This window comes from Dromaius novaehollandiae, chromosome 1 (genome assembly GCF_036370855.1).
Source record: "Dromaius novaehollandiae isolate bDroNov1 chromosome 1, bDroNov1.hap1, whole genome shotgun sequence".
In the NCBI taxonomy this organism is placed as follows: domain Eukaryota; kingdom Metazoa; phylum Chordata; class Aves; order Casuariiformes; family Dromaiidae; genus Dromaius; species Dromaius novaehollandiae.
The window spans coordinates 40,191,701-40,217,214 of NC_088098.1; the positions used below are offsets into that span (position 1 = coordinate 40,191,701).

A 25,514-nucleotide genomic window follows, 5' to 3' on the forward strand; every position below is an offset into this window, starting at 1 on the left:
TTCTTCATAATTTACTTTCATGAATAACTTATTCTCTCTTGTAGGTATGGCTTTGGGACAAGGAATAGCAATATATTTCTAGCTTCAAGATGAAAGATTGAATATGCTGCATCTAATCCTCAAAGACTAAATCCTATCTACTCCTATTTTTAAAATATGCTTAGAATAATTTGTTCGACCAGCTTCTGTTCTCTTATTTGGTGATCTTGAAACTATGTGGCTCTTGAGCATCAATTTCAATATTCAGGTGACTGAACTGTAAACAATCTGATTCTGTATTTATTGAATTGTCTGAACTCTTGCCTGCAGCTGACTTAATTTATATTCCATGTCAACACCAGCAATGCATGTAGTACAGCCTTGCTAAATGCTACATTAATTTGATGATTGTATTGTGTTTGCTGCTAAATTCTTATAGGAGGCTCAGAAGAATGACTTGTCCTTTTCCTATCCCTAGAAACCTGAGGAAAGGAATAACAGTAATTAAAGTTGCTGTTATGTGACTAAAATCATATAACTAGTTACTAAAATTGCATTTTTTATGTTTTCAGGAAAGAGTGTGTATATACATGTAGATGAAAATATATATGAGGATGTATATGTGTGTATATATATGTATAGGCATGTGATAATGTTTAGTGCTCTGTTGTTTATATAGGGATAAGTTGGATGACAAGATTGCACAGGTTGTTCCTGCTGAGGTTGTGCTAGAACTTTTTTGTACTGCAACCACAGCCATAATGTATCACATAATGCCATATTTATGGAGTCAATAATACAAAAAGTGGGTAGTTTTTCATTTTTGTGTTAGATTTCAAAACAAGTGTGGCAACAGGAATATACACTTCCAATAAGTGTGAGATAGAAGCACTTTACATCATATTGTAGGAGTGCAGTTTTCTCTCGGATAAGCTTCACGACATTAAAAAGATAGTGATAGGCAGAATACAGTGCTAACATTCAAAGTACATTAAGTTATAGACTGTGTCTAAACTTACCTTCTTAAAGTTTGAGGTGAAAAGATAAATTCATCCAGTCTAGCTATTAATTAACCGCTCAATTTACTTTTGGCAAAAACATACCAAATATGAATCCAGTAATTAAGACCTTTATAAAATAAAAAATCTTTGGTCTCATTTTTCTTTTTTAACATTCTGATTTGGTTTGCTATGGAATGAGAATCGTTTGGATGTTGATTAGCAGAAAGCTTGGTAATATTTTCAGTAATGAATAGGTAAGCAGGGCAGTAAGAAGGAGGCAATGTTGTCTTGTATCTACTGAGAGTTCTAACTTCTAAAAATCTTCTACAGTTAGGAGTCACTTTTTGCATACTGTGTGGAGTATGCATAATGTTTTGGTAGAAGACTACCACTTAGTATGAAATAAGAGTAGCACACAAAATATATGACAAGCTTTGTGGATACAGAAGTATTAGAAACTGTTAACTAATGTACAGATATCAACAGATCTCTTGTGGTGTAGACTGCTACAGTGTACATCACTCACTTTTAGAAGCATTTTTTCTTCATTTCCTTCTCTAGCAGGTGATATTTCTTATTAGCAGTACTTCTTGTAGGAATGTATGTCTAATCTGATTTAGTTTTCCTTTTCATTAATACTAAAAGTCTTATTTGATGATCTGAAGTTAAGATTGAATTCGTTTTTCTTCACTCCTTCTCTCGTGTATTCTTTTCCTTTCACTTTAGGTGATGATAGTTAATTTTTAATTTGAAGTACCAACACCTCTGTCTCTGTTAATGTCTGGCAGCTTTTGTTGTGAGTATTATGAAAGATAAGATTTTGTTGGAAGAAAAAGTTTTTCAAATCTTCTACAATTTTTTCCCCCATAGAGACAAAATTTTTGTCTGAATTTTCTCTTTGTATGTTAAACTCTTTACTCACCTTCCTTACCTTTTAGTATTTGTGAAGCACCCAGATACATTCAAGAACAAGGAGGAGGAAAAATGTCCAGGTATTAATTTAGGCTAATGTTAGGAATTTGCTTGGTATTAGTACAGTTGGAATAGTCTTCCAATATAAGCAAAAAGGCTTAGATCAGAGCATCCTTGGTTTACAAAGGGAATTTTATACTGGGGTTGTCTATAGACTGGGCTCAAGTATTTAGATTCACATGAGATACAAATGAAAACAATCTCTGGTTTGGGGTCTTGCAGACAAAAAGATGCACTTAGAAACCTGTTGGAAATGCTTATTACAGAATTACTTGGTTTATTTCATTACTGTACAGTGTTGAGGTGGAAAGATTATTTTAGCCAGTGTGGGTTAGTTTGTCATTCCACAAAATGGATTGTTTAGGAATTATCTGAATACAGATATGTGGGGTCCTGATAATGATGACATTGAAAGAAGCTTGAAAGAAGTTAGAAAGGGAAGAACTGAAAGAGAAATGATCATTTTGATAAGCCTGATTTTGTTGGGTGAATAAGAAACAAGATCTGAGGAACAGATCACAAGAGACCTGTGAAAGGTGAGAAAGAGCTGAGAGGAAGGCAAGGAGATTATAATTACCAAGAAAGAAAGAAGTTAGACAGTGTTTTTCACTGTGAAGAGAAAAAGTGCTGTTTGGTTGGTTTTTTTTATGTACAGAAGAATTTAAGAACAAGATAAATAGCCTGAGCCACAGCAGAAGCATTCTTATTAGTGAGGCTACGCACTGAGGAATGGAAAAGCCAGAATACAGGTTAAGGATTTGGAAAAGTCAGAGTTGCTCTGGACTGGCCATGGTAAGTTTGAGCTACTAACACACCATTTTGAGTGATGTGCTCGAAAAAAAGTCATACATGCAGAAAAGGGGACTGTCTAGTTGTGAAGAAGAGATGAGTCACTGACTCACAAAATCCACATAATATTGCCTTGAAATAACGTTAAAAGGTGGGACAGTACAGCACAGTAGTGAAAGGAGAAACTTTAAGGCAAAAGCATTGAGTGAAAACTAAACTACAGGACCACAGAATGTAAGAAAAGCTAAGAAAAAGAGTGGAGACAGTAATATTAAAGTCTGCAGGAGTGTTAGTTTGGAAGGATTTAAAATAAGGCTAAGAACTGATCAGTGTAGAAAGCACTGGTAAGGAAAGAGCAGTCCACAAACCTTCTAAGGAACCTGAACAAAGTCACATATGGTTCAGAAAGGAAAGGCATGAAGACAGGGGATATGAGATGAACAATAAAATGACAGATGGAGTTGAGAGGCCACTATTTTATAATGCTTGCAGAACAATGAGCAGAATTAGAGATTATTGGTGAACTGGATGGGGTAGGAACAATAAATGTCAAGCAGATCAGTATCAGTGTGACAAACAACAAGCGGGAGGGCAAGAGGAAGATGCTTTACTCAGTAAACACAAAAAGAATCAAAGAATAGACAAAGGAAAGAAGAAATAGGTCTAAGCTTATTAGACTGTCTTTCCATAAGGAGCCTGAGATACTGAACAAGGTGCAAGAAGAGAAGGTAGAGCAACAGGTGCCTCTGTTCCGTGTTCAGCCATGAAAAGAAAGTTTTGAAATAAAATTAGAGTCTCAGGCATGTAAACTTCTGCTCAAGCAAACAGCCCAAATGGCTCCGACTGTAATCTGTTACATGTCAAAACTGAGGAAAAGCACAGATCTACCAAGTCCATCCAGCTGCCTTTGGACAGAAGCAGCTAGTTTATCAGCTGGCAAATAATATTATTGAATATTTAAGCACATGTCGATCCTCTTAACAGTCTTATCACTACCTTCATATGCTCCAGTGCTTCTTGTACAACTTAGAGAAGTATCAGCACCCTTCCCTCTGTTATATTACTTGCTTTTCTATCTTCCTATCCTCATTTCTCATTCTGCTGCATTTATAATCTGTATGGTACTTACTTCAAGTTCACTGGTACCTGATATGATCGTTTTACTTTTCTTTTAGATACTGAACAGATTCAGAATTCTTGAAGCCTTTCATCGTAAAATAACCTTTTAATCTCTAGATAAACTCTCCAGGTTCTCTCTGTTAAAGAATTTGAATGTCCTTCAACTTAATGTCCTGTACTGGTAATGACACTTCAAGAGTAGCATATAACATATATGTGTGCCTTGCATTTTGGAGTTGTTTAGCCTTTTTTGATAATCAGCTCTGCTATAAAAAGACAATTTCCGCCTTCCTATTTTAGATTCTGGTAACCAGCTATTTTTTATTTTTCTTCAAATCTTCTACCTCAACAGTGTTTTTGACTGTCTCCAGTAGAAAAGTCAACATCCATATCAGTTTAAACAAATAGACAGAACTTTCTGACAACTAACAGGGGTCAAATAGTTAGCAAAAGCAAACAAAGTCATGCTCACAGCATGGGCGAAGGAGCTGGCACAATAAGTATAAGTTAATGAAATTTTGAAGATACTTGATACTTATTATCTCCTAAATGAATATGTCTTTGCGAGAGAGAGAAATGTTTTGAGCATCGGGAAATGTAGCCTGTATGTCGAAGGCTGAACAGTTCAGTTTGTCAATAGATGTTTCTTTTGCAGTATACATATTTGATTTTTAGAAGATACTGACCTATAATTTGCTGGCATAAATTTTGGTTGTGAGTTCATCAGATTTCCCTTTAATAAGTGCTGCTATATCTTTCTCATGTTTATTTCAACTCACACATATTCCTCCTCCTTCCAGAATAAGCAGGTTTCTTCCATAAAGTTTGATCCTCTCTGAATGCTGTCTATTAAAAGATTGCCTTGAATGCATTTTTTCCTCATTGAAAAGGTAAATGGCTAAGTCATTTTTATCTGCTTTGTGCAAGGAAAGCTCAGGATCAGAGATTAAGCCCTTAAAATCATATATAGAGGTTGGAACCATTATTTCTCTCAATTTATAAGTAATCCCCTTGCTTTTGCACCCTAAGATCACAATAGCCTTTTCTAACAGCTGTTACACGTGACGTCAAATTACTGCTACATCCTGCTTTTTGCCATGTTACCTGAAACACAATATACAGGTCTAGGTGGACCTGTATTGCTCTTGGTTTACTTTCCCTGAGTGCATAATGCTTATTACTTTAATTTTCATGCTTTTATCATCTATAGGTATTCCTATCCTGCTTAGCCTTCCTCAGTCTGGCAAGATTTTCTTTATTCTTCTCATGTAAAAATCTTACTCACAAATTTTGTATCATTCGGTTCAATTCATTTTTAATGAATTAATATGGATGTTAAATAAAAGTGTTATTAGTGTTATGTTCAAGTATTAATTAAATGTTCAAGACTGCTAAGAGAGAGTTGTTATCATCTGATAACTTCATGTGGTTTGGGGGAACCTAATTTGAAGAGGAGGAAAAGTAGCATTTTTGATGCTTTTTTGTATTTTTAGTACTTACAAATTATTAAAAACATAATTAAAATCAGGAAATGTTAGGTTCTTTCTTCAACTTGTTAGTTACTCATCAAGTATTATTGTTACCATTATTGGACAAGTTTGACTGATGGCAGTGTCAAACAGATTTAATGCATGCACTCAAGCATCTCTGTACAAGATGGTATGCATATATGTTAATGATACTAAGAGAATCTTGCAACTGGATTAAAACTCCGGTGTGGATTTGGGCTTTGTTTAGATTTTTAGGGGGGTTTTGTTTTTTTTTCACAAGACATACATATATCTTTTGAATAGAATTTTCCATATTTAAACAGCCATGATCTTCAGCTGAGTATCTTTTGTGCTGGTTATAATTACAATACTGTACAAAATGGTGATTCTGTTTAATAGAATGTGTGATATATGAAGTAACTTTTAAAGTAAAAAGGTAGGTTTTTCAAAATTAGAATCAATTTAAATATTAACCAACAACAATGGTGACAGAAACATGGGCCTGTGACAGAGTCATATATTTAAAGTAAAAAATACGTTTCTAAAATTAATGAGTACTTGAGGAGAAGCATTAGTCTTTGCTACTGTGACTAGATTTTGAATTAGAAATACTGCTTACTCGAAAAAAAAATGTAAAATCTTGTCTTTTGCTTATTCTGAATTATTTTCCTTGATAGCAGTTTCTGCAAGTCATTCTCAGGTTTTATATTTCTGCATATTCTTGGTATTTTAATGCCAATAATCAGAAGTGAAATTTCTACCTTTCTAGATCTATGGAAGCTCAATCGATAGCTGCCAAAATTCAGGTCTCTTAATAACTTTTTCTTTCTTTTATTTTACTAATTCCTCTGAGGAAAACCAAAAACACAAAATAACTTTCCTTTCTCAGAAACATAAAATGCATAACATTTCCATCCAATCTGTCCCTTACCCTGTTCAAAAATTTTCCTTTCCCTTTGAAGTGTATCTTTGCCTTTTCTCTCCTCTCTGCTGTTCTCTACAAGTTAGTGTCCTGTTTCTATTAACTTTTAAATTCCTGAGCTGAATTATTTCTTCCTGTTCCCTCAGCTTCCTTTCATTTGTTCCCTTGCAATTTGGCTTTTTGTACTTTTGTTCACAAAACTAATCTTAAGGCCCTAGAGAAAAACTTCTTCATTTGTCCTTTGAAATGCCCCCCAAGTCTGAAATACCAGCTACTAAAATTATCCTTTTGCTGCTTCCTTCCAGTGAAAGAATCGGAAGGGTACCAAACTCAGTCAACATTCCCAGCCCAAATTTGACTGCACTGTGGTGGCAGTCAAATGCCATAATATGTAGGGCATTTGAAGGTGTTTGTATGATAAATGTCAGTTTTATATAAAATCAGTTTTAATGTCAAAGATGCACTTTTTTGCCAGTGCCCTGTCTTTTGTTTGTTTGTTTGTTTTTAAATACTGGAATTCTGCTGTAGAAGCAAAAAAGACACAGCACAGGCAGAATGCTATGGTTACAAGTGACTTAGTCAAAATATTTTGATTCAGCTATTTTCACAGAACTTTTTTCAGGTTCACTGAGATACTTGTGAGTTTTGATTGGATTCTTGGAATTGATCAGCAGGATGAGAACCATTCAGACTTACCCTAAAAATAAGATCTGATGTGGATATTTTAGCTATCTTGAAAACAAAATTTTGATTCTTCTGTTTGCTTAAAAATCCCTCAGTATGTATTTAAACTGAACAAAAAGGTTGGAAACCCATAATAAAAATGTTTCATGTGTAGCTCAACTGAAAATGACTTTCCGTTCTCTCTTCTTCAAATTTTTTTTTTTCAGTTTGGCCAGAAATTCCCATGGTGATAGGACCCTTTCTGAGAGTTTCTGTGGTAGGCTTTTGTGATTCGAAACATCTGCTCTGAACAGCTGTGTAGGACTATACCAAGCACAGCCGTGAGACTGCCTAGTCACTGGTGAAGCAGTCCAGGTCAAGAGTGGATTCCCCCTGCATTCTCTCTGCCTGTCTGCTTTGTGTCCAACTAACGACTTCTGCGAAATCAGGCCTTTCTTCTCTTTCCCCTCATCTAGTGGATCTTGTAGGTGGACCACAGACATCTGCCTGTGCTCCTCTCAGTTGCAGTACTAGCTGCCCTCTGTCAGCTGTGTAACTACAGCTCACAGCAGTTCAAATCTATAGCAAAAGAATCCCTACAATTTTTGAATGGTTCAGACTTCAAACTCTGCTTGTGATACGTATTTATTTCACTGCTTTAAAAAAAAAACAGAAATGACTTTATAGGAAGGACTTTAGGAATGACTTTTTAACTACTCAAACATATCCTCCAAAACATTCGTGTTTTCCACTGTGGATCTGAAATTCTGATGCCATGTTAATAATTTGGTGTAATGAATGGATTAACAGGGGTCAAATCCAAGGCTGTACAACATCTCTAAACTTTCATCTGCTTGACCTTGCAGCTTGGATAAAACCGTTGCTGAATTTCTTTTAATCTATACATGTAAGTCTGTAAACAATTCTGCATATTGATTAACACATATACTACACTAAGAGTGGACTCTTTCCTGTTGCTTCTCTATAAAATGTAATCTCTTTAAGGTAACTCATGAATGACAACAGTTCAGAGTAGCTGACCGAGGTCCAGTAGTTCATTAAAAAGATGAGTAAAAGAGTCACTGGAGCTTGCAGCAACATAGCTCATCAGCATAAACATTACAAATCAAAGCATGTTAGCACTGTCTGATATAAGTACTGTATCTGCACTAAACTTGATGCATACTTACAGAATGCTGTAGTGCTGCCTGCAGGTCTGCCTTCCTTCAACAGCGTTCCTTTGGCAACTTTTTATTGCATTGTAGCAGAAGCAGAATAATTGTGAGAAGGAATACAGGAAAGGTTACTGGACTCTATTTGTATAAAATATTTTCCTTTTTCATAGATCATTTTACTAGTAGCTATTTCACATCAAGCAAAATAGTATAATCTTTTCTACCAACAACCTTACGAATTGCTGTAGAATGCCACAATTAACTGTGTAATTACACTTACACTCTGAATGGATGCAAACCCTCTTTTTGAGAAACAAAACCCATGTCGCTGTACATGGCAAGAAAATGAATACTACATTCATAGCTCATATAGAATCTGACAGTTCAAAACTAAAACAAATTATTTGGAAAGTCAATTCTGTTCTTCACTGACCTTGATATTAATAATATTTGTGCCGTGGAATGTAAATGAAACACGTTACTGTGGTCCTTCTCCATCAAGATAAATTAACAGCTTTTAGATTTATGTATCTATGAACTCTGGTTATTTTCAAACATGTAATTTCAGTCTACTTAAATCAATTTAACCAGGGACAAGGCTAAGATGCAACTCATTTGCTTCATGCCAGTGGGTAGCATTATGCAGCTAAACCAAGAAATCCTGACAGATTTGTGTGCCTGAGAGCCTTCTTGGCTATTTCCAATTGACAAAATTTCCGCAGCGGCTAATGTCCAAGCGTGGGATCCAATGTGTGAAAAAGATCTTATCTGAGCAAGATGTACACATTATTCATCCTTCCAATAGTTCTTTTTATAACCTCAAGAGATTCTTTATTTCTGATGTAACTCTACTTTGTAACAAGAGGAACCCAAATTGTGTGATGTAGGTAACTGTAGAAATAAAAGATGGCAATATAAAGAACTATTCTTCAAGTGCCAACAGATTAAGAAATGCAATTACATGAAGTCAGTACAGAGTCAATGTATGATAACTATTCTCACTGCTCAGCTCTACAGAGAACGAGTTGAAAGGGATTCAGTGATTCTTAGATGGAATACAGTCAGCACTTCTTGTAAAGTGCTTTCAGACTTTCAATTAGGAAAGTTATTCTTGTCTTTTCTTGTATTCCTTCTTTCATGGTAGTCAGCTGGAGCTCTGGCCTGAAAAAAGTAAAAAAGAAAAAGTATGGCATCATAAGTCTAGCTCTTCTCATGTAAGAAGCGTTAGGCCACAGTGTATAAATAACTCCAAAATATTAGCTAGGGTTAGAACATAACTACACTATAAGGTGCAAGAATGCCTAGCTAGACATTGTTGGGTTTTTTTTCTATTATCCAGGGTTGCCAGAATCAGAATTATATATTACAAAATCTATGTTCTTAACTGACTGCTCAAATAAACAGTTTCCTCTTATGTCCGTTAGATTTTAAATAGAAAGTGCATCACTTTTTATAAGTTTGGAAAAGGAAATCATTCATATCTGAAAGTATAGGCTAGCAGATTAGGAAAAGATATTTTATTTCTCTCTTTTGAATAGATTTTTGATGCATGTCCTTTTATTAAACAGATTTTTAAGAAAGATTAAACTTTATTTTACAATAAGATATAAAAGATTTTACAACAAGATATAAAATACTTACAATATTTTACAATTGGTTCCTGAACAGGAAGCAAGAACAAATGTAAGTGCAAGCACTTTTGAACTCAAGCAAAGAAATTTGAGTGATATTTTCGGGTGGCTTGAGACTACTGAATATGAACTGCACTTGATTTTAAGACATATAATATTATGTTTATACCACAACATGCAATGAAAGACTGGCTAATATGCAGTCAGTTCACTTTTTCTTTGGAAGGCCTGGGTACAAAAAATAGTTGCATACCTTGGTGTCTTTCATTCTGTTCTCTACCAGATATTACACCTACCATAAGCAAGGGAGATATACTTGTATTGTCACTGTTGCACAAGGTTGGTTTAATGTGAACATGAGCTTTAATACAAGAGGATATTTGCAGATTTAAAAAAAATTCACACCGTTAATTCTGCCTCCCACATTCATACGTAGTGTATCTCTATAGCTTGTTGGTTTGCTCTGTTCACTCAAAATTACAGGTTGGTTAGAAGTTTAGTTCTGAGATAGATGGTAGTTACATGGAGCTGACACCGTCAGTCTCAAAGTGCAATTTCTGCTAAGGAATTTCATCCTTTCAGATAGCTGCGCTACCATGGTGACAAATACTTGTTACCGTAATCACATCTGTTGTCTGATTTTTTTAAAAAAATCCATATATTAATATATACCTGCTGTGATTTTCAAAAGGTCTAGTGATTCAGGATGATGCTTTTTTCAGTGTCCACACTGAGCTATCTTAAAACAGCTTGATATTTTTTGCCTGGGGAAGGGTGCTTAATGTTCTGAAGTCAGGCTTTTCTTAAATCATTTCAGAATATAAAGCAAACTGTGAGACATGGAAAAGCACTTGTCATCACTTTGGGAAATCTTGGTTATTGTATGGAGAACTGAATCATTTGCAGGGATAACAATACGTACAAATTACAAGCATGCGCATTTCTGCTTTTGTAGACTGACATCACTGACCAGAAGTCTCTCAGTTAACAACTTGGGATGAAGCATCCGTACTTTACATTGTAGTAGCCGAGCCAATTATTTTTGGTAGTATAATCATTGGGACAAAATTACTGGAACTCGAAATTGCCTCATTCTTTCTTAGTATTTGAAAACAATGAGTCAGAAAACCAGAAGAGATGAGAAGGTCAGAGCAGAGGGAAAAATAACGGGAGAACTGAGCTGAAGGAAATAATTAGAGGAGGGGTTAGAAACTGGACAGAAGAGTAAAAAAGGACAAATGCATTCTGGAACATTGTCAAGACATGAAAATTAGAGGCAAAAGTGATGTAGAATAGATCAAGGAATAAGAAGTCAAGAAGGCCTTGAATTGGAAACAAGAGAAGGAAAGGACAATGGACAAAGAAATGCAAAGAGGAGGCAGGTGGCTGATAGAAAATGCTAAAGAGAGAGGACAAATTCTGTTGAAATAACTGAAGAGGTTTGGTATATCACATAACAGTAGAGGGGCTTGAGGTGAAGTGAAAACTATATATAAGTGGAAGGCATGATATTCATTAGGAGTGGAAAATAATTGCCTCTTGGCCAGGATAGGAGCTGAGCTGAAAGAGGATGGAACAGATTTGTAGTGAAAGAAATTGATTTGGTCCCAACTTTTCACCCAAGGGCATGCAGACTGAACAGAAATAGGAAATGGAATTTGGAGGTTATAGGTCAGAAGAAGAATGAAGGAGGAGTGGGGATTGCAAAATATATGTTCATTGAGCTGGAAATAGTTCTATATCGTTTTAAAAGGAATCTCATATTTCATGAAATTCATCAACTTTGTCCTGACCTCAGAACATAAATCTCTTGTAAAAACTGGCCTATCAGGGAACTAACAGGCAATTTAGTTTTTGCAGGATACAAGATGTCCTTTCAGTGCCTGAGCGGTGCTGTCATTGCTACTAACACATTTATCTTGGAATATTTGTTTTAGATGAAATCGAAATAGAAATTATTTCCAAGCTTCTTTTAAAAAACATCAGCCAGGTTAACTCAATACAAACAAAGCAAACATTTTTTCTATCACAATGTATACAAACTTCAGTTTCTTAAAAATTAAGAAAATTAATAGCTAAAGAGATCATAGATCTTCCGTTTTTCTGTGATAAAAATAGATAATGCACAAGCTTAGTATCCAAGGAAAATGGAATGCTTTCTGGAAATTGGTAGTGATGATTTTTGTAGAATGTATTCCTGTTGGGGCAGTGGCGAAAACTGGGCATTGTGCACAAGACCTTCCTTGTAGAAGGGAGTGTACAAACACAAAACAAAAAGACAATACTTGGTTCCGACTACATCTCTGGTAATAAGTTAAATGTGAAGCATTCCTCAAACTTTAAGATTTATGGTGTATCTTAAACAGTGGTAGCTGCAGAATGAAAGCCTACAAGATAGTGTAGATGTCTCCCTTTGAAATAATAATGGAGTTTGTAAACCTTTCATTTAAAAAATTTCTCTTGGAATCAGTGTAAGAATATTGTCTGCAACGTAATGTAATTTTATGGACCAGAAAAAGACATGTAGGAGGAACTGGACAAAGGAGCCATTTTATATTCAATACATACTTTTTTTCCCTAAACTTTAAGAATATTATAGTTGTCCATGAATTAATTTTTAAATCTATAAAAAAATTTTTTTCCTTGTATCAATATGTACAGCTCACCAAAAGATCTCTTCAGATATCATAATTAGTTATTTGAATTCTTTTTCATTTATTTGAAAATTTATGATTTATATTAGAGGAAGTTCTTTTTTACTTAGAAAGAAATGAAAAATGACCTCCTAGCAAAGCCAATCTAATTTTTTTCCCAAAAAAACCTGAGTTGCCAAATCTGATCCTGCTGAGGTTGAAATGAGTTTTAAAATTCCTGTTGGCTTCCCTGGTGTGGTATCAGAATGCTTTGACATTTGGAATTTCTATTCCCTTTCTAATTCTAGAATAGAGGATCTCTTTTAACTTCCTTTCACTTCTTCACTAAAACATCAAGACAAAGGTGAAGCAATACCTTTTAGGACCTGAAAGGCAATCGCAAGCAGTGCAGTTTTATAGTATTTCTTTAAATTTGGTTACTGTTCTTTTAAAGGGTACTTTTGTATCCATGTGTATGCATATGTGGGAGAAAACGTGGAGACAGAGCTAGAGCTTGTGACAGCTAGTCATCACTACTATAGATGAGGAAAGAGTTGACATACAAGTTTATTTGTTTCCTTTAAAAGAAGATTCAAATACAGATGTATAAGCCTGTGCTAATAATTTATATTTTATAACTCAGCTACTTTCTTTTTCCCATCAATACATCTGATACTTTTATTTTCCCTATGTTCATTTCAATGTTAAAGAAGTACAAGTAGTTCCCAAATATGGTAACATTGTCATTACAGAAATAGTTCAGTGGAGATAATTTGGAAGTGGAGGGCCACATAAAGCAAATGAGGGTATTGGAATCTGCTCTGTAATTCTTTTTGCCCTGACATTTATTTTATGTTTATTGTATATTTTAAAATCTGCTTCAGTTTAAGTATAGTTGGCTTGAGAAAGAAGAAGACACAGAAATCTTAAATTTGCAAAGCATTCTGAGGAAAGCCAAGTTAAGCTTTTCCCTTTTCAAAAGATACTACTATTTTTCTTAGAAACAGCATGATTAATTAGTCCAGAACTGTTCAAAATTTAACTTCTGACAACTTGGGAACATTTTTAGTTTTGGAATTAGGTAGTAGTAGAGATGAATGTCTGCTTACAACCTTAACAATATTTCTAAGATGAGAGAGTGTCTCTGAAGTAATGTGATAGCATTTCATGTTATCTATATAATCATTAGAGACAAATGGCAAGAAAATTTGTTCGATCTGAGATGCCAAGGAGTGCAACTGAAAGTTAACCATGAAACTATACTTTAAGCCTATGGTGTGCATAACTATTACTGACAAGGTCAACAGCAGGGTATTCAGAGTCTCCGTAAGGAAATGATCCTGCTTCTGTTTCACCCTAATATTAGGGAGGTTTATCATTTGTTGGCCTTTTATTGACATACTGGGATTGGAATCAATTTCAAGGTGAGACAAAGGTGCACAGAAACTAATGTATTTATTTGCCTCATGTGAAAACTGTGTCTGATAGTGCAAGATAATAATGCATGACAAAGATTACCTGTCCCAGGACATGCTTGAGCCATGTACAGAATTCAATTAACATGCAACCATCAAAATTCAAAAGTGTAAGCATCCCTGAGCAGAAGAGCAAAGCATAATTAAAATGCTGTGATTTTCTGGCTGATTTATTGTCAGATGCGTCACCAGATTTTAACATTATGGCTCTCTCCTAGCCTTACTGTGAGGACTGTTCACTGATTCAGTTATATAAACATATGTTTAATTTTACACACAGAAGTAGTCTCAGAGGTTTACAGACTACTAAAAGTAGCAGAGTATGTGCTTAAGCATCTAGCTGAGTGTCTTTATCTCTCCACAAGCTATAGCTATTGTTTAGGGAATTTGACATCTCACAGGAAAATGCCTTCTGATCATGCTAAAGTGGATAAATAAAAAGTTGATAGCTGTTTCTTGATCTGGGGAGAAGTGTATACTTAGAACTGAGCAGTGAATGAAGTTAACCTGCCAAAACGTATAGCCAACAAACCAAATGTAGTTTAATAACTCCTTAAAAATGAGGAGGAGGATTACCTAGGGGAAGGAACAGAGAGCCAGTGTAAGGCACAAAGGAAGCTGTGGGATGCAACGTAATGATAATGATGTATGAAAATTGCATGGACCAGTTTTACTGAACCATATTAGAAAATGGAGAAGTGACCCAGGCCCTCCACCTTTTCACTGAGCTGAATAGAAATTCTCAAGAGCTACACTGTAGAAGTGCAAAGCTAATACAAACACCACCTCTTTGTATTCCCTTTCCCTCTAAATAGTAGAAAGAGACAGTAGAAAAAGTAGAAAAAGTAGAGAGCTCCCATCCCCACAAAGCTATCATCTGGGCATTTTCAACTAACGTTCTTTGTTACTGCAAAGCCGTAGCACATCTGTGGTGTTCTTGAGCTTTCTGGCGTTCTTTGAGTGTCTTAGAGGTTTATTTGGTATTTTGCACCTCTGAAAGGTGTCAAGATAGGGTAGTAGGACGTGTTCTGTGGCTTGTAGTCTTGGCAATGTGCAGAATATTCTTTAAGGCCCTTCTTCCCCAGGTGTCTCTCCTAGGGTTGTTTGTGATTGCAGGAGGCTACAGTTGGGTGATCCCTTCTTTGTCCTGGGATAGTTCATTTCCATGTTCTGGTACAGTTCCTTGGTAACCACTGGAAGTCTTGGGACCTTCTCGTTTCATTCTTTGTCATCTCACATCGATATCACACTGTAATGTTACGCAGAGCTGCCAGGCTTAGCTTTGAAAAAGGTAGCTTGAACTAAGCAGCAGGATGAATTAGACTGTCCCAGCCAGAAAATATTAGACTCTCCATTTCTGTAGTGGGTTTGATCATCAGGGAGGGTTTTTTTTTTTTCCATGCTCTATCAAAATTTTCAAATCAGGTAAGTCTTCATTACTAAGGCGCAGCTGAAGTCAGTGCTCTGGCCAGCTCAGTGCTATCCCTGGAGCCAACAGAGGCAGAAATCCTTCCTACTGGGTTGACCCAGCTGAACTGGACCCGTTTGCCTTGCCTTTGTAACCTTAGGATGCTACATGTCCTTTGCCACCTTCCTTCACGGTAAAATGCCGATATCCTTGACAGCAGGTTTATTGGTACTGCCATCTCCAGTGCAGGTCTACCTCTTACTTTCAGGCAGGAAACCATGATATATGGTACCTAAGTTTGATTAGATTTGTGTTTCTCTGCGTAGTATTGCAGATAGATAAACTCTTGATGCACAGGTAATAACTGACAGCTGATAACTGAATTTGTTTCTGGCTTCTTCCTTATTTGAAAGGAACTATTCACTTGACCTCAGTACTGTAATGGTAAAAGTAGAAAGTTATTATTTGTATTTATTATGTTAAATCAAAAATTTCAGACATGAAATTTTATACTGGCATTTGGAAGACTAGTGCAAATAATGTGCTGTTTTTAATAAACAGGCTTGTGATACAGAATATGCCAAATCAATATACTTAGCAGACCTCCAAAAGAGATGTTCCTATACTCCTGCAGCACAAACTTTTTGCCTCCTGCCAAGGTAGTTATTACTATAAATGACAATGTCTTTCACTCTCTTTTTTTCTTACATTGCTCAAGACTTCAACTTCAGAGGGAGTTGAGGCAAAATAAAGGGGTAGAACCTCCGTTAGATAATGTCTGTCACTCCATCTCTGTCTGTTACATCCAGTGCTGGAGCACATCATCTTCCTCTGTTATTCTGATGCCATGAATGACATGGTGTTTGTTGAGGTTACTATTTCACAACAGCAGAGCAACCTATCTGAAGGTTTTCATATAGCCCTAGCATGAAGGGCTTCACTGGTTTTCCACAGAATGATATAAGTTTTTCACTGCTACCCTGGACGCTTTTAGATTGGGATCATCTCCCTGCTTCCCTTGTGTAGATCAATGCTGTGTGACCAAAATAAACCTCAGCATCCCAGATATGGGTGGTCCTTTGACAGCATATGTTTTGTAATGCAATATGACACATAATCATATTCTAAACACTATACCTTCCTATATATGTGTAAATGACACAGATTTTTAAGATGATGTTTATACCCAGGTTCAGTTGTATGCACATCCTAGCTGGACTCCAGTGTGCTATCTAAAGTAAATAGTTCTGTCTCAATCTTTTAAACATATAAAGTATATAATGTACATCTGTCATAAGCGTATGCATTGACTTTATCTAATCCTTGTTTAATGCACTCTAGTTCATAACTGAAAATCCCCAAATAAATTGAGAATGGCTACATGCAATAGGGTTGGAGCATGATGTTGGGAGGGTGCCAGGTGAGGAAAGGGGGCCTGTATGGCTGACTGAATACTCCTTGACAAAGGCACACACATCTGCCAATACAGATATGTGCCCATACATAATGTAGTGTGATTTTGTTTAGTGCTCCTGAAGATAAAAATTCTGTATCTTAGTATTTTATTTACTTAAAGTAGTAAGTGTGAGTTGCAACCCCCCCAAAAAAAAAACAGTAAGTAAAAAAACAAATTCTCTGTGAGAGTGAAACATGGAAGAGTAAAACAATTCAGAATTGTCATTGAATTTACTTTATTATGCTTAAGCAAGCCAGTAAATGCTGCCAACTGACAGCAAATACTGTTAATCGTCTTGCAGTCCTTTGGCTCTGTAGTACTTCATCTTTGTTTATACTTCTCCACAAATACATTTACTCTCAGGTTGAATAATTCCTTGCTTCTTTACTGTACTGGTTAAAGAGCTGCCTCTTTTGCATTTAGTAGGGTAAACATATATCATTTCCTTGTAATACAGTCTCACCCAGAGAGTCAACTGTGATGAGCCCTCTTCAGATGAACAGTAAAAGGCCCTTGCAGCTTCAAAGAATTTTGCAAAACAAGATGGTACAACAAGTGAACAGAGGGATAAAAAAAGTTAATATATATGTTTTACAATGCTTTAAAAAGCAGTCTTAAAGCCTTAGGGCCAAAGGAGAACTCAGACTGTCCTCCAATTTAAATCTGGAAATCAAACACAGTCCCAGAGATGCAAACATTCAGTCCCCATGGCAAACAGATTAGTAATTAAAGGTGAAATTTTAGAAAACACTGAGTGTTTCTTTGATTCTCTCCTACGGAAGTAAACTTTTTTGTAGACATTAACTAAAACTCAGTCCTATAGGTCTGATCCGTAGAAGTACTCCACGAAATTTAAAATGTGGCATCTGGTATTCAAAGTGCTACACAGTCTGATTAATCTTCCAGGCTCCTTCATGAGTTGGCTATTATCATCTCTGCATTATTAGTAGAGAAACTGAACAGTGATTTACACATGGTATCAGAGCAAGTCAGTGACTAGTCCAGGATTATAGCTCCAGAATTCTTGACTTCTAACCCTGTATTAATTTTTGTAGTTCCACTTGCCTCCACAATAATAGCTTGGTATTCACCGAGAGGAAAGATGGAAACAATAAAAATAGACATTTAGTTCAACTAGTCCTCCTTTCTACTAATGCAGTGTGGTTCTAACTATATCCTTTCTCATACTTTTCCTCATCCAGATTTAAATTTCATGCATAGCTGAACTTTACTGTTTGCCTTAAAGTATTTCAGAGCGAAAAGAAGGGTTTATCCAGCCAGTGCTTTCTTTCCCCATTCTATTCTATTATGCTTAGTTATGCACCGTAAGTGCATAACTAAGCATAATAGAATTGGTCATATCTCAAATAATGTCTAAACTTTCATCTCTCAGATACTTTCTACTCTTTTTTTAGCCTACTTTTTTACCCAGTACTATCTGTCTGCCTAGTTTCCCCAAAATCTGTCTTTTAAGGGTCCTCTTTGCTTTTGTCAGCATTTTCAGTGATCTGTTCAAATGGTTCATTTTTTCACATTGACACAGCAAAAACTAAAGGCAGAAACATTTTCTCAGCAGGCCAAGATAAGAGTATAGCCTGTAATACGCATGAAAGATACGTGTTGGAAGACCAGAAGTCACATTGGTCTATTTTGTTGTTGTATCTCATTGCAAATTCACATTTAGGAGAGAGCACTGTTTAAGTGATAAGACTGTACATCTGGATTTTCATATCATGCAGAATTGCTTTGCAGTTAGGATAACTTATCCTGTCTCAGCTTCTTTTTCACCTATTCTTAAGGGTGTTATAAGATTCATATAGAAGTAATTTAAAGAAGTTTCTTACTATTTACTCAAAGGAACTATCTAGATGCAAAGAAGGGCAAGCCTCAACTCCATTTGAAGCCCCTTTTCGTATATGAAGAGGTGGAGAATGAGGAGAGAAAGCTCAACAGAGAGGGAACACATGAAACTAGGATCAGAGGAGGAGACATTTATTTCTTTGGTATTTTATCATCTTCTCTAAAGAGAGAAATTGGTTTCTTATCCTATGCAGTCTCATTTTATAGTAATACTGCCTTGAATTTCCTAATGCATGGACTGAACTTAAAAAAAAATAACAAATATGTTTGACTAAGAATTTATTGATATGTATCCACACACCTGAATGCATTCCTAATGTTCCCATTTTAAGCTGTCGGGTTGTACTTTTCATAAAGCAATTTCACAGTGCATCCTAAAGTCTCCATGTATTACAGAGCTTTGCTAAAGGCTGACACTGCAGTGGACTATGTTATTGTATTCTAGGAGAATTAATTTAGCCTAAGCAGTTGTTCTTGAGACAAGACTGTAACCTTATAGGCAGAATGCTGATTTTTGTCAAAAGGAAGAGAAACTGACAGTCTGCTTTGCCAGAGTTTGCTGAACATGCATATTTAATGTCACTGGAAAGCGTAGATTAGAAAATTGCATACTTCATGAGCGAAAGTAGAAATTGATTAAAGCAATTGATTGTACCCTGTGCAAAGAAGTATTTATGGTCATCACATTAATGCCAAAAAGCACCTGTCAGCTTCAGAAAGGGCATCTCCTGATTTGTTGACAGGCAATTTCAAATTCTCTTTTTACAGAAACTCTTATTAAGGGCTTCCTTGAACTAGATGATCTTTAACAGATATTTCCTTTTTGCCAGATGCTGAAATACAATTTTAGATACATCATGTGGTGTTTACTTGATTTGTTTAAAATCCTTGCTGAGAGGTGCTGAAACAATCATTCTGCTTACTGATGTCCGTCATTATCCCTTGCTATCTATAAATGGATTATACAAATACACCTTCCTACTTACAGTTTATTCCTTTACATATGCTTCCTTTAAAAAAAGCACCCCAAAACCTGCCTAGTGTGTGCTGCTAAACTCTGTTTTGGATTATTCCATAGAGAACTTTAGTGTTTCAGTGTTGAGCAGCTTCCTGCTTTTGGGGTTGCTCTAAGGTCTATGGCGGTATAGCAGTTTGATAGAGAAAGAAGGAAGGGAAATAAATCCCCTTCCAGAGCTAGGCTGAATACAGAATTGGGGACGAAACTGAAGGGACTGGAAAAAGAGGCTAGAAGAAGTCTTGTAAAATAATCGCAGTGTTGCTCCTCTGAATTGTCTGCTGTTAAGTTTTCCATCTCTGGGCCCCTTTTAAAACATCTAATACAGCCTGTTTTAAGAGTGTATTGCAGTATTTGGTGCTCAGTGGCCAGGCTTGGTTTGTCCGTTAGAAAAATAAATGCAACACATTTTGGGTAACAATTTTCTGTGTTGAGGTAGAGTGTGTCTCAGCCTCAAGATGATTCAGACATCCGTTATGTTTTCTAACTTTCTGCTTCTGCCTCTTCTGGGCCATGGGTAGTACAGATTGCTTTTGTTTTATAGTCTTTGCTAATGTGTTTGCAAATTGCAATGAAAGAATCTCAGAAAATTACTCCATACATCAGCTGAGACAGAACAAATGGTTTTTCCCTTCAAACTGCTCCAGTATGCTATTTGAGTGCAAATCAGTAGTTTTTATGAAGTGGCTAAAGGTAGGTCGGAGTAAGCTATACCTGAGAGAATCTAATAATCAAAAGCTTAACAGGATTCCTCAAGATGGATAGGAAGATTAAATTAAATGGTTGTTTGGGTTAAACATTTGGGTCTACAAAATATTGGAATATCTAGAATGCTTAGCAATATTAACAAAAGTAGCCCAATGAAAATATTTGCCATATGGGGTTTTTAGGGATTTCAAATAGAGCTCTCTTGAATTTTCTCTGATACAGAGATGCTGACATTAAATGTGACACATGAGGTGAAAATTACAAGGTAATTATTTGATTTTCACTGAATAGAGATTTCCAGTAGATTCCTTCTGGCAATATCTAGCTGAGGAAGTTGATTTTATAGCCAAACACAATATCAAGATGTCTTTTCTTTACTCCACTATGTAAGGAACAATAACCATAACTGCCTCTTTAATGTTCCTAGCCATCTGTACCTAGATACTCTGCAAAGTATCATGTGCTACTTTTTGATTAGGCTATCAGATTTTCTGAATGTGGAGTTGATGGTTCCTTTTTTCCTTTCATGTAGACTTGCAAAACTACCACTTGTCTTTTATCTTGCATTTTGTAATAATATCTTTGTATATAATCTGCAAGGACTGACTGTTAAGCTCTTCTGTCACAGCCCAGGGTAACACCTGGCTGATTAAAAGAAGGTCTGCCTTAATCCCCCAGTCTGTAGTTTTTTGCTTCTAGTTTCAAGATGAAAGCAGTCACGATGCTTCAAAGTTTCGCCTCTAGGATGGCAAAATCATCCACATTTGTGAGGTGTGTGTACATAATGTAAAGAAATAAGTCCTAAGATACTGAAGTGCCTTCCTTATATGACATAATAGCATTACTAATTTAAGTCCAAATCCCAGCTGCAGTGGGGTAACTAAAGCTTTCACTGTGCTTCCATATGAGAGGAGAATTTTACTTTTGTTGCACAGGCCAACCCTAACCAATTTATTGGTCAGATAAGGAAGCCAAGGTGGCCAGATACTTTGTGCTACCAGCTAGGGAAAGCGGCATGACTTTGCCACGCTGCACAAAGACAGCACCTCCTGCGCTTTGCTCTGAGGACCAATTCTCCTCTTGCTTGCACAGCCTGCCAGGTCGAAGGGGTAAGAGGTAAGAGACCCTGGATGGACTGCTGAGTTGGCTTCGCAGCTTCTGAGAATTGAGGTAGCATTTGCAACATATATTGCATATAATATACTCATCCAGTACTTCTCACAGGCTATTGGCATTTGTCATCCAAGGTTCACTCTTACAATTTAGGTTATATAAGCTTCTCCAGCATGTTGTAGCCTGACTGTAAACTCGTTTGCCTTGCTCTTGGCATTCACATATTTTATTACATAGGCAATGCTTTTGGCTCACATTTTTTTTATTTTGTTTGGTTTGTTTGTTGGTATCTGTGTGATTGCTTCTCTCTGTCTAGGCAAAAGGAAAAGCACTGAAGAAGCAGAAAGATCTACTGACTGATCATCTCATTACTTCTTTGAGGTCTAGCCATACTGAGTACCGCATTTGATTTTTACTTCTGTAATGGTGCTATATTCTGCTCCTCCCAGGAGACAGTGCTATCTGCTACAATGACGATCACCGAAAAAAAATTCTGGACAGTACTAAATATGAAGGACACTTGGCAGTGTCAGAAGTAGGCTTTGAAAAATGTGACAAACGTAAATATAACAGACAATTTTACAAAATCTGCTCTGTTCAATTCTCTAAATTCCAGGGGTATCTCCACCAAATCCTGTTATTTCATGGTAGTCCATTTTCTTTTTGGCTTCTGTATTTGTGCTGTAGAATCATTAGCTTATCAAAATGCTATTTTTAACAATTGTTTAAGCTTTTTTGAGTAACTGCAAGGAGGAGTAGTAGTCTAATATGCTGAGGATGAAAAAGAAGATGGAACAAGATGAATTCATATTTTCCAACAGACATGAAGATGATTATACAACAGACTTGTAATAGTAATCCATTCTTTTGACAACTGTAACAAAGATGGAAATAGCACAGTCATTTTTTTAAAAAAAAAGTTAGAAGGTTGCAAACATTTTGGATTCTTAACTAATTGCCCGTGATTTTGCTATCCTAATTCTCTGGCCATGAGGATGTAAAGTACTTTCACTGATGCTGATTATTTGCTGTTTTGTATGATGAAGGTCATTTAATGCTAATAATTAGTAATCAAATTTTTGATAAATTTGGATTAATAAAGCATTATATACTGTAGCCAGAAAAATATTTTAAATCTTCAAATATATTTATTTTCTATAGTGATTCTATTATTAATCCGATACAGTACTAGTTTAAATAATCAGTGGTTTCCACTTTGGTTACAGATTTTCAGATTTTCATTCTTTGCTGCTGCTGACCACAAAAAGAGACAATGTTTCATCTCTTCCTATAGAGAAGAATCTTCATTAAGTTTTTGACATTTCCTTCTCTTGTTTGTTAATATTTTTTTTAAGTTAATTCTGACCATGACAGCACTGAAATTTCACATGAAAGGAAAAAAACAGTTGTCTTGTGATATGAAGCTCCCAGACAGTTAAAGAAAAATGAACAGGAGCAGAGAGCAGGTGGTGTAAGACAGAATGTTGCATGGTAGATGCAGAGCAAATAACGTTTTCGTGGATGGCAGCTTTAGAAACTGATATACCTGTTTTTACAGAATTTGGCTTGTTGCTTGCCAGAAATCTAACTACGACTACTTGGACTAGTAAAAGTAGAGGGTGACTTGGTTTTGTTTGTATTTAGGTTTGGTAGACTTTTATATTTCTTTTTAATAATTTTCTTTAGGAGAATTAAACCAGTATCAGGAATAAAACTTACAGTGTATGAGAGAAAATGCAGATTACCACTATACCCACAGTGACTTATCATTTCATAGCGCACATATCCAGGTGAACTTCGGAATAAGTCTGCTTAGGGTTTTCTCTTACTCTAAACAATTTTTTTTTCAAGTGATACATTTAGATGGCCAGCAGAAATGGAAGTTGGTACTCTGAGTCTCCTTAGAGTAATACAGAAAGGCCATGAAAACAACTTACCCGTAGGACGACATTGCTTAATCTGCTCAGGTGCTACTCAGTATCAGGTTTCATGGATGAATTGCTGGCCCGAATTAGTGCTTTGTTGTAAAGTAGAATTGAGAAATAAATAAATTAAAAGACCCTCACGCCAAACTTTCAGAACAAAACGATCAGCAGCATTATATAACATATAATCACTTCCTGCAGTGGATATTGCAGCTGATTCCTTTGTGCTGTGATAAAAGCAACTAGATATTGAATCTCTAAACACTGAAATACAGCCAAATATTGAAGGTACTGAAGTTCTTATAAATGATTATAGTTAGATGACTTGTGTTAGTTCCCTCTAATGGGAAGGTCTATGTTATCTTTCTAGGAAGGATTTGGGAGACTGACTAATAACCTTCATTATGCTTCTGAATAAATCTTTGGTCAATAGCTGTAGCAAGTAACCTGAATATGACTTCTGAAATCAATTTTTGCTAGGACTATTTTCTTACCATTTCATATAATGAAATCTGGTTTCCCTTTTGTTTCAAGTAGTTTTATGAAGCAACTTGGGAAGGGCTGGATTTCTTTGTTGGGAAATGATTCAAAAGATAGTGGCAGCTCTTTCTCTTTTTGTCTAGGAGATACAGAAAATATTTGGGATTAAACTCAATGAAGTGTCATGTTATGAGTGCTGGTTGTTTCAGCTGATGTCCTGAAAAGTTTCTCTTAGGAAAATGAAGTTACCTTTTGTTGTATAATCTTCTTAGGGCTTCTTATAAATGTTAATAGTATTCTTGTGTGTTTATATCTGCAAATACAAGAACATGTGCTTCATGTAAAGACTGAAAATTCTATTATTTTCTAAGAAAATGGCAGAGACATACCCAGCAATCACAAAGCAAGAATAGCAAGCTATGCACTGTGGAGAGTCTTGCCAGAGCAGTTTCATAATTACTAAATGGCAGATGCAACAAAATTGTTGGAGTATCCCTATATAGTGTGAACATATCCAACTTGTCTGCTTTGACTGTCTGTCACATGCAAAGATTTTCTGGGAGTCTATGTCACATTTGGTATACATCCATATCTCTGGCACATCCGACATCCCATGTATACACTAGAATTATATTTGTTCCACTACAAAATACATGTAGTAGAGGAGAAGACATATATTGTCCTGGATAGAAACTAGGGAAAATGCTAATGCTCTCAAGAAATCTGATCCTTTGGGATTCCTGCATATGGACAAGAGTCGTCATAAGAACATAAGCTCAAGTTGATTCACATACTAATTGTGACTATACTGTCATTGGCCATACAGTACCTTTGGCTTATTTTTAAACTTAAACCATGATAGGTGACACTACTAATATTATCACTGTTAATAGGTCGTCTTTCAAGAAAAGGGAATCTTGTAGTGCCCACTCATTCACGAGTTGTTTATTGATCTTGAAGTTATGATACTGACCTAAGCATGGTTCATTCAGATATCAGAGTAGAGGGCTCTTTTGACATCAAACCAAGCCTGAGGATAATGAAGAAATTGCAAAAGGTTGTTGATGAGCAGCAGGAGATTTGCATCTCCCAGGAATGAGAAACATGTAGGGCAACAAAGCATGTCCTGGGCAGTGCTAATAGGAGAAACAGAAGTTGTGAAACTGAGAAGCATCAAGCAGCTGGCAGTGACAGGCCAAGATGCTTGAGGAGCACCTATCAGCTACTGTTAAATCTGCATATGAGTTTTGTATAGCAGAAACACACTATGGCAGATGAAGGTGTGGAGGAAAAGCAAGTAGGTGAACCTGGAGCAGTAAGACAGGACAGTTTCCGATGAAAAGACGACCGCAGAATCTCCACAGTGTTGTAACCGTTGGATCTTTAGTCTGCTTAGAACTAAAATTTTGGGGAAGCAATGGATGAGCAGCACGTTTGAATACTAGGCAGTAGGTAACTAAATACAAGTAAACAGAGGCCAAAATATTAGCCTTGTTGCCAGTATTGTTAAAAAATACTCCCGGAGACAAATTCTCCAATAAAGAGAATGCTTTGCTAAGCAGAGAAATGCCTCAAACTGGGAGCCAGGTAGGGCACAAAGTGGGGTGGCCAAGCAGCAGAGCAAAGAGGCAGAGAAAGCTGGGGGTAAATGCTGGTTTTAATTTTAGGCCACAGTGACCCTACGTGTATTCTGCTAAACT

The 25,514-nt window shown here is 36.1% G+C and overlaps 1 protein-coding gene across 3 annotated transcripts in view; it reads left to right on the forward strand.

The window, feature by feature from the left end:
- The window catches only part of SYT1 (synaptotagmin 1), a 352,931-nt gene that overhangs the window by 93,206 nt on the left and 234,211 nt on the right, over positions 1 to 25,514 (forward strand). The window lies entirely within an intron of this gene.